This window comes from Schistocerca serialis, unplaced genomic scaffold (genome assembly GCF_023864345.2).
Source record: "Schistocerca serialis cubense isolate TAMUIC-IGC-003099 unplaced genomic scaffold, iqSchSeri2.2 HiC_scaffold_1417, whole genome shotgun sequence".
Classification (NCBI taxonomy): Eukaryota; Metazoa; Arthropoda; class Insecta; order Orthoptera; family Acrididae; genus Schistocerca; species Schistocerca serialis.
In genome coordinates this window covers 35135900-35145715 of record NW_026047644.1, presented here as the reverse complement: position 1 = coordinate 35145715, position 9816 = coordinate 35135900, and positions in this window count along the sequence as shown.

The window sequence follows — 9816 nt, the reverse complement described above, 5'->3', positions numbered from 1 at the left end:
CAAGGGATACAGTAAACCTGAAGTGAAGCTTCGGAATCTCAAACTGGACTCACAGGAGAGGTTCAAATCATAGAAAGTTAGAGAGTCAGTCCTTTTGTACTTAAGTCGGCACTGTGACTTTTGTATTCAATTCGGATGCCAACTCTGTGTTTCATCGTCAATTAGAAGGTCCTAGGGATACAGTAAACCTAAACTGATGCATCGGAATCTGAAACTGGACTCACAGGAGAGGTTCAAATCATAGAAAGTGAGAGTGTCTGTCCTCTTGTACTTACGTCGGCATTGTGCCTTTTCTATTAAATTTGGATGCAATTTCTGTGTTTCTTCGTCAATAAGAAGGTGCAAGGTATACTGTAAACCTGAAGTGAAGCATCGGAATCTAAAACTGGACTCACAGGAGAGGTTCAAATCATAGAAAGAGAGAGTGTCAGTCCTCTTGTACTTATGTTGGCATTGTGCCATTTGTATTAAATTCGGATGCAATTCCTGTGTATCATAGTCAATAAGAAGGTCCAAGGAATACAGTACACCTGAAGTGAAACATCGGAATCTAAAACTGGACTCACAGGAGAGGTTCACATCATAGAAAGTGAGAGTGTCATTAGTCTTGTACTTATGTCGCCATTGTGCCTTTTGTATTAAATACGGATGCAATTTCTGTGTTTCATCGTCAATAAGAAGGTCCAAGGGATACAGTAAACCTGAAGTGAAGCTTCGGAATCTCAAACTGGACTCACAGGAGAGGTTCAAATCATAGAAAGTTAGAGTGTCAGTCCTTTTGTACTTAAGTCGGCATTGTGACTTTTGTATTAATTTCGGATACAAACTCTGTGTTTCATCGTCAATTACAAGGTCCAAGGGATACAGTAAACCTGAAGTGATGCATTGGAATCTGAAACTGGACTCACAGGAGAGGTTCAAATCATAGAAAGTGAGAGTGTCAGTCCTCTTGTACCTAAGTCGGCATTGTGCCATTTGTATTAAATTCGGGTGCAATTTCTGTGTTTCATCGTCAATAAGAAGGTCCAAGGGATACAGTAAACCTGAAGTGAAGCATCGGAACCTAAAACTGGACTCACAGGAGAGGTTCAAATCATAGAAGGTGAGAGTGTCTGTCCTCTTCTACTTAGGTCGGCATAGTGCCTTTTGAATTTAATTCCGATGCAATTTCTGTGTTTCATCGTCAATAAGAAGGTCCAAAAGATATAGTAAACCTGAAGTGAAGCATCGGAATCTAAAACTGAAGTCACAGGAGAGATTCAAATCATAGAAAATGAGAGTGTCAGTCCTCTTTTACTTAAGTCGGCATTGTGCGTTTTGAATTTAATTCCGATGCAATTTCTATGTTTCATCGTCAATAAGAAGGTGCAAGGTATACAGTAAACCTGAAGTGAGGCATCGGAATTTAAAACCGGACTCACAGGAGTGGTTCAAATCATAGAAAGAGAGAGTGTCAGTCCTCTTGTACTTAAGTTGGCATTGTGCCATTTGTATTGAATTCGGATGCAATTCCTGTGTTTCATAGTCAATAAGAAGGTCCAAGGAATACAGTAAACCTGAAGTGAAACATCGGAATCTAAAACTGGACTCACAGGAGAGGTTCAAATCATAGAAAGTTAGAATGTCAGTCCTCTTGTACTTAAGTCGGCATTGTGCCTTTTGTATTAAATTCGGATGCAATTTCTGTGTTTCATCGTCAATAAAAAGGTGCAAGGTATACTGTAAACCTGAAGTGAAGCATCGGAATCTAAAACTGGACTCACAGGAGAGGTTCAAATCATAGAAAGTGAGAGTGTCAGTCCTCTTGTACTTAAGTCGACATTGTGCCATTTGTTTTAAATTTGGATGCAATTTCTGTGTTTCATCGTCAATAAGAAGGTCCAAGGGATACAGTAAACCTGAAGTGAAGCATCCGAATCTAAAACTGTACTCACAGGAGAGGTTCAAATCATAGAAAGTTAGAGTGTTAGTCCTCTTTTATTTAAGTCGGCATTGTGGCTTTTGTATTAAATTCCGATGCAATTTCTATGTTTCATCGTCAATAAGAAGGTGCAAGGTATACAGTAAACCTGAAGTGAAGCATCGGAATTTAAAACCGGACTCACAGGAGAGGTTCAAATCATAGAAAGAGAGAGTGTCAGTCCTCTTGTACTTAAGTTGGCATTGTGCCATTTGTATTAAATTCGGATGCAATTCCTGTGTTTCATAGTCAATAAGAAGGACCAAGGAATACAGTAAACCTGAAGTGAAACATCGGAATCTAAAACTGGACTCACAGGAGAGGTTCAAATCATAGAAAGTTAGAGTGTTAGTCCTCTTGTACTTAAGTCGGCATTGTGCCTTTTGTATTAATTTCGGAATCAAACTCTGTGTTTCATCGTCAATAAGAAGGTCCAAGGGATACACTAAACCTGAAGTGAAGCATCGGAATCTAAAACTCGACTCACAGGAGAGTTTCAAATCATAGAAAGTTAGAAGGTTAGACCTCTTTTATTTAAGTCGCCATTGTGGCTTTTGCATTAAATTCCGATGCAATTTCTATGTTTCATCGTCAATAAGAAGGTGCAAGGTATACAGTAAACCTGAAGTGAAGCATCCGAATTTAAAACCGGACTCACAGGAGAGGTTCAAATCATAGAAAGAGAGAGGGTCAGTCCTCTTGTACTTAAGTTGGCATTGTGCCATTTGTATTAAATTCGGATGCAATTTCTGTGTTTCATAGTCAATAAGAAGGTCCAAGGAATACAGTAAACCTGAAGTGAAACATCGGAATCTAAAACTGGACTGACAGGAGAGGTTCAAATCATATAAAGTAAGAGTGTCAGTTCTCTTGTACTTAAGTCGGCATTGTACCTTTTGTATTAAATTTGGATGCAAACTCTGTGTTTCATCGTCAATTAGAAGGTCCAAGGGATACAGTAAACCTGAGGTGATGCATCGGAATCTGAAACTGGACTCACAGCAGAGGTTCAAATCATAGAAAGTTAGAATGTCAGTCCTCTTGCACTTAAGTCGGCATTGTTGCATTTGTATTAAATTCGGATGAAATTTCTGTGTTTCATCGTCAATAAGAAGGTCCAAGGGATACAGTTAAACTGAAGTAAAGCATCGGAATCTAAAACTGGACTCACAGAAGAGGTTCAGATCATGGAAAGTGAGAGTGTCAGTCCTCTTGTACTTAAGTCGCCATTGTGATTTTTGTATTAAATTCGGATGCAATTTCTGTGTTTCATCGTCAATAAGCAGATCCAAGGGATACAGTAAACCTGAAGTGAAGTTTCGGAATCTAAAACTGGACTCACAGGAGAGGTACAAATCATAGAAAGTGAGAGTGTCAGTCCTCTTCTACTTAAGTCGGCATTGTGCCTTTTGAATTTAATTCCGATGCAATTTCTGTGTTTCATCGTCATTAAGAAGGTCCGAGGGATACAGTAACCCTGAAGTGAAGCATCGGAGTCTAAAACTAGACTCACAGGAGAGATTCAAATCATTGAAAGTTAGAGTGTCACTCCTCTTGTACTTGAGTCGGTATTGTGCCTTTTGTATTAAATTCGGATGCAATTCCTGTGTTTCATAGTCAATAAGAAGGTCCAAGGAATACAGTAAACCTGAAGTGAAACATCGGAATCTGAAACTGGACTCACAGGAGAGGTTCAAATCATAGAAAGTTAGAGTGTCAGTCCTCTTGTACTTAAGTCGGCATTTTGCCTTTTGTATTAATTTCGGATGCAAAGTCTGTGTTTCATCGTCAATAAGAAGGTCCAAGGGATACAGTAAACCTAAAGTGAAGCATCGGAATCTGAAACTGGACTAGCAGGAGAGGTTCAAATCATAGAAAGTTAGAGTGTCATTCCTCTTGTACTAAACTCTGCATAGTGATTTTTGAATTTAATTCCGAAGCAATTTCTGTGTTTCATCGTCAATAAGAAGGTCCAAGGGATACAGTAAAACTGGAATGAAGCATTGGAATCAAAGACTGGACTCACAGGAGTGGTTGAAATCATAGAAAATGAGAGTGTCAGTCCTCTTTTACTTAAGTCGGCATTGTGCGTTTTGAATTTAATTGCGATGCAATTTCTATGTTTCATCGTCAATAAGAAGGTGCAAGGTATACAGTAAACCTGAAGTGAAGCATCGGAATTTAAAACCGGACTCACAGGAGAGGTTCAAATCATAGAAAGAGAAAGTGTCAGTCCTCTTGTACTTAAGTTGGCATTGTGCCATTTCTATTAAATTCGGATGCAATTCCTGTGTTTCATAGTCAATAAGAAGGTCCAAGGAATACAGTAAACCTGAAGTGAAACATCGGAATCTAAAACTGGACTCACAGGAGAGGTTCAAATCATAGAAAGTGAGATTGTCAGTCCTCTTGTACTTAAGTCGACATTGTGCCATTTGTTTTAAATTCGGATGCAATTTCTGTGTTTCATCGTCAATAAGAAGGTCCAAGGGATACAGTAAACCTGAAGTGAAGCATCCGAATCTAAAACTGTACTCACAGGAGAGGTTCAAATCATAGAAAGTTAGAGTGTTAGTCCTCTTTTATTTAAGTCGGCATTGTGGCTTTTGCATTAAATTCCGATGCAATTTCTATGTTTCATCGTCAATAAGAAGGTGCAAGGTATACAGTAAACCTGAAGTGAAGCATCGGAATTTAAAACCGGACTCACAGGAGAGTTTCAAATCATAGAAAGAGAGAGTGTCAGTCCTCTTGTACTTAAGTTGGCATTGTGCCATTTGTATTAAATTCGGATGCAATTCCTGTGTTTCATAGTCAATAAGAAGGACCAAGGAATACAGTAAACCTGAAGTGAAACATCGGAATCTAAAACTGGACTCACAGGAGAGGTTCAAATCATAGAAAGTTAGAAGGTTAGTCCTCTTTTATTTAAGCCGCCATTGTGGCTTTTGCATTATATTCCGATGCAATTTCTATGTTTCATCGTCATTAAGAGATGCAAGGTATACAGTAAACCTGAAGTGAAGCATCAGAATTTAAAACCGGACTCACAGGAGAGGTTCAAATCATAGAAAGAGAGATGGTCAGTCCTCTTGTACTTAAGTTGGCATTGTGCCATTTGTATTAAATTCGGATGGAATTCCTGTGTTTCATAGTCAATAAGAAGGTCCAAGGAATACAGTAAACCTGAAGTGAAACATCGGAATCTAAAACTGGACTCACAGGAGAGGTTCAAATCATATAAAGTAAGAGTGTCAGTTCTCTTGTACTTAAGTCGGCATTGTACCTTTTGTATTAAATTTGGATGCAAACACTGTGTTTCATCGTCAATTAGATGGTCCAAGGGATACAGTAAAGCTTAAGTAAAGCATCGGAATCTAAAACTGGACTCACAGAGGAGGTTCAAATCATAGAAAGAGAGAGTGTCACTCCTCTTGTACTTAAGTCGGTTTTGTGCCTTTTGTATTAAATTCGGATGCAATTTCTGTGTTTCATCGTCAATAAGAAGGTCCAAGGGATACAGTAAAGCTTAAGTAAAGCATCGGAATCTAAAACTGGACTCACAGAGGAGGTTCAAATCATAGAAAGTTAGAGTGTCAGTCCTCTTTTACTTAAGTCGGCATTGTGTCTTTTGTATTAGATTCGGATGCAATTTCTGTGTTTCATCGTCAATAAGAAGGTCCAAGGGATACAGTAAACCTTAAGTAAAGCATCGGAATCTAAAACTGGACTCACAGGAGAGCTTCAAATCATAGAAAGTTAGAGTGTCAGTCCTGTTATAATTAAGTCGGTATTGTGCATTTTGAATTTAATTCCGATGCAATTTCTGTGTTTCATCGTCAATAAGAAGGTCCAAAGGATATAGTGAACCTGAAGTGAAGCATCGGAATCTACAACTGGACTCACAGGAGAGGTTCAAATCATAGAAAATTAGAGTGTCATTCCTATTGTACTTAACTCTCCATAGTGATTTTTGAATTTAATTCCGATGTAATTTCTGTGTTTCATCGTCAATTAGAAGGTGCTAGGTATACAGTAAACCTGAAGTGAAGCATCGGGATCTATAACTGGACTCATAGGAGAGGTTCAAATCATAGAAAGTGAGAGTGGCAGTCCTGTTGTAGTTAAGTCGGTATTGTGCATTTTGAATTTAATTCCGATGCAATTTCCGTGTTTCATCGTCAATAACAAGGTGCAAGGTACTCAGTAAACCTGAAGTGAAGTATCGGAATCTGAAACTGGACTCACAGGAGAGGTTCACATCATAGAAAGTGAGAGTGTCAGTAGTCTTGTACTTAAGTCGCCATTGTGCCTTTTGTATTAATTTCGGATGCAATTTCTGTGTTTCATCGTCAATAAGAAGGTCCAAGGGATACAGTAAACCTGAAGTGAAGCTTCGGAATCTCAAACTGGACTCACAGGAGAGGTTCAAATCATAGAAAGTTAGAGAGTCAGTCCTTTTGTACTTAAGTCGGCATTGTGACTTTTGTATTCAATTCGGATGCAAACTCTGTGTTTCATCGTCAATTAGAAGGTCCTAGGGATAGAGTAAACCTGAAGTGATGCATCGGAATCTGAAACTGGACTCACAGGAGAGGTTCAAATCATAGAAAGTGAGAGTGTCTGTCCTCTTGTACTTAAGTCGGCATTGTGCCTTTTCTATTAAATTCGGATGCAATTTCTGTGTTTCTTCGTCAATAAGAAGGTGCAAGGTATACTGTAAACCTGAAGTGAAGCATCGGAATCTAAAACTGGACTCACAGGAGCGGTTCAAATCATAGAAAGTGAGAGTGTCAGTCTTCTTGTACTTAAGTCGACATTGTGCCATGTTTCATCGTCAATAAGAAGGTCCAAGGGATACAGTAAACCTAAAGTGAAGCATCGGAATCTAAAACTGGACTCACAGGAGAGGTTCAAATCATAGAAAGTTAGAGTGTTAGTCCTCTTTTATTTAAGTCGGCATTGTGGTTTTGCATTAAATTCCGATGCAATTTCTATGTCTCATCGTCAATAAGAAGGTGCAAGGTATACAGTAAACCTGAAGTGAAGCATCGGAATTTAAAACCGGACTCACAGGAGAGGTTCAAATCATAGAAAGAGAGAGTGTCAGTCCTCTTGTACTTAAGTTGGCATTGTGCCATTTGTATTAAATTCGGATGCAATTCCTGTGTATCATAGTCAATAAGAAGGTCCAAGGAATACAGTACACCTGAAGTGAAACATCGGAATCTAAAACTGGACTCACAGGAGAGGTTCACATCATAGAAAGTGAGAGTGTCATTAGTCTTGTACTTATGTCGCCATTGTGCCTTTTGTATTAAATTCGGATGCAATTTCTGTGTTTAATCGTCAATAAGAAGGTCCAAGGGATACAGTAAACCTGAAGTGAAGCTTCGGAATCTCAAACTGGACTCACAGGAGAGGTTCAAATCATAGAAAGTTAGAGTGCCAGTCCTCTTGCACTTAAGTCGGCATTGTGACTTTTGTATTAAATTCGGATGCAAACTCTGTGTTTCATCGTCAATTAGAAGGTCCAAGGGATACAGTAAACCTGAAGTGATGCATTTGAATCTGAAACTGGACTCACAGGAGAGGTTCAAATCATAGAAAGTGAGAGTGTCAGTCCTCTTGTACTTAAGTCGGCATGGTGCCATTTGTATTAAATTCGGGTGCAATTTCTGTGTTTCATCGCCAATAAGAAGGTCCAAGGGATACAGTAAACCTGAAGTGAAGCATCGGAATCTAAAACTGGACTCACAGGGGAGGTTCAAATCATAGAAGGTGAGAGTGTCTGTCCTCTTCTACTTAGGTCGGCATTGTGCCTTTTGAATTTAATTCCGATGCAATTTCTGTGTTTCATCGTCAATAAGAAGGTCCAAAAGATATAGTAAACCTGAAGTGAAGCATCGGAATCTAAAACTGAAGTCACAGGAGAGATTCAAATCATAGAAACCTAGAGTCTCACTCCTCTTGTACTTAAGTCGGTATTGTGACTTTTGTATTAAATTCGGATGCAATTTCTGTGTTTCATCGTCAATAAGAAGGTCCAAGGGATACAGTAAAGCTTAAGTAAAGCATCGGAATCTAAAACTGGACTCACAGGAGAGGTTCAAATCATAGAAAGTTAGAGTGTCAGTCCTCTATTACTTAAGCCGGCATTGTGCCTTTTGTATTAATTTCGGATGCAAAATCTGTGTTTCATCGTCAATAAGAAGGTCCAAGGGATACAGTAAACCTGAAGTTAAGCATCGGAATCTAAAACTGGACTCACAGGAGAGGTTCAAATCGTAGAAAGTTAGAGTGTCATTCCTCTTGTACTTAACTCTGCATTGTGATTTTTGAATTTAATTCCGATGCAATTTCTGTGTTTCATCGTCAATAAGAAGGTCCAAGGGATACAGTAAATCTGGAATGAAGCATTGGAATCGAAGACTGGACTCACAGGAGAGGTTCAAATCATAGAAAATGAGAGTGTCAGTCCTCTTTTACTTAAGTCGGCATTATGCGTTCTGAATTTAATTCCGATGCAATTTCTATGTTTCATCGTCAATAAGAAGGTGCAAGGTATACAGTAAACCTGAAGTGAAGCATCGGAATTTAAAACCGGACTCACAGGAGAGGTTCAAATCATAGAAAGAGAGAGTGTCAGTCCTCTTGTACTTAAATTGGCATTGTGCCATTTGTATTAAATTCGGATGCAATTCCTGTGTTTAATAGTCAATAAGAAGGTCCAAGGAATACAGTAAACCTGAAGTGAAACATCGGAATCTAAAACTGGACTCACAGGAGAGGTTCAAATCATAGAATGTTAGAGTGTCAGTCCTCTTGTACTTAAGTCGGCATTTTGCCTTTTGTATTAATTTCGGATGCAAAGTCTGTGTTTCATCGTCAATAAGAAGGTCCAAGGGATACAGTAAACCTGAAGTGAAGCATCGGAATCTGAAACTGGACTAGCAGGAGAGGTTCAAATCATAGAAAGTTAGAGTGTCAATCCTCTTGTACTAAACTCTGCATAGTGATTTTTGAATTTAATTCCGATGCAATTTCTGTGTTTCATCGTCAATAAGAAGGTCCAAGGGATACAGTAAACCTGGAATGAACCATTGGAATCTATGACCGGACTCACAGGAGAGGTTCAAATCATAGAAAATGAGAGTGTCAGTCCTCTTTTACTTAAGTCGGCATTGTGCGTTTTGAATTTAATTCCGATGCAATATCTATGTTTCATCGTCAATAAGAAGGTGCAAGGTATACAGTAAACCTGAAGTGAAGCATCGGAATTTAAAACCGGACACACAGGAGAGGTTCAAATCATAGAAAGAGAGAGAGTCAGTCCTCTTGTACTTAAGTTGGCATTGTGCCATTTGTATTAAATTCGGATGCAATTCCTGTGTTTCATAGTCAATAAGAAGGTCCAAGGAATACAGTAAACCTGAAGTGAAACATCGGAATCTAAAACTGGACTCACAGGAGAGGTTCAAATCATAGAAAGTTAGAATGTCAGTCCTCTTGTACTTAAGGCGGCATTGTGCCTTTTGTATTAAATTCGGATGCAATTTCTGTGTTTCATCGTCAATAAGATGGTGCAAGGTATACTGTAAACCTGAAGTGAAGCAACGGAATCTAAAACTGGACTCACAGGAGAGGTTCAAATCATAGAAAGTGAGAGTGTCAGTCCTCTTGTACTTAAGTCGACATTGTGCCATTTGTTTTAAATTCGGATGCAATTTCTGTGTTTCATCGTCAATAAGAAGGTCCAAGGGATACAGTAAACCTGAAGTGAAGCATCCGAATCTAAAACTGTACTCACAGGAGAGGTTCAAATCATAGAAAGTTAGAGTGTTAGTCCTCTTTTA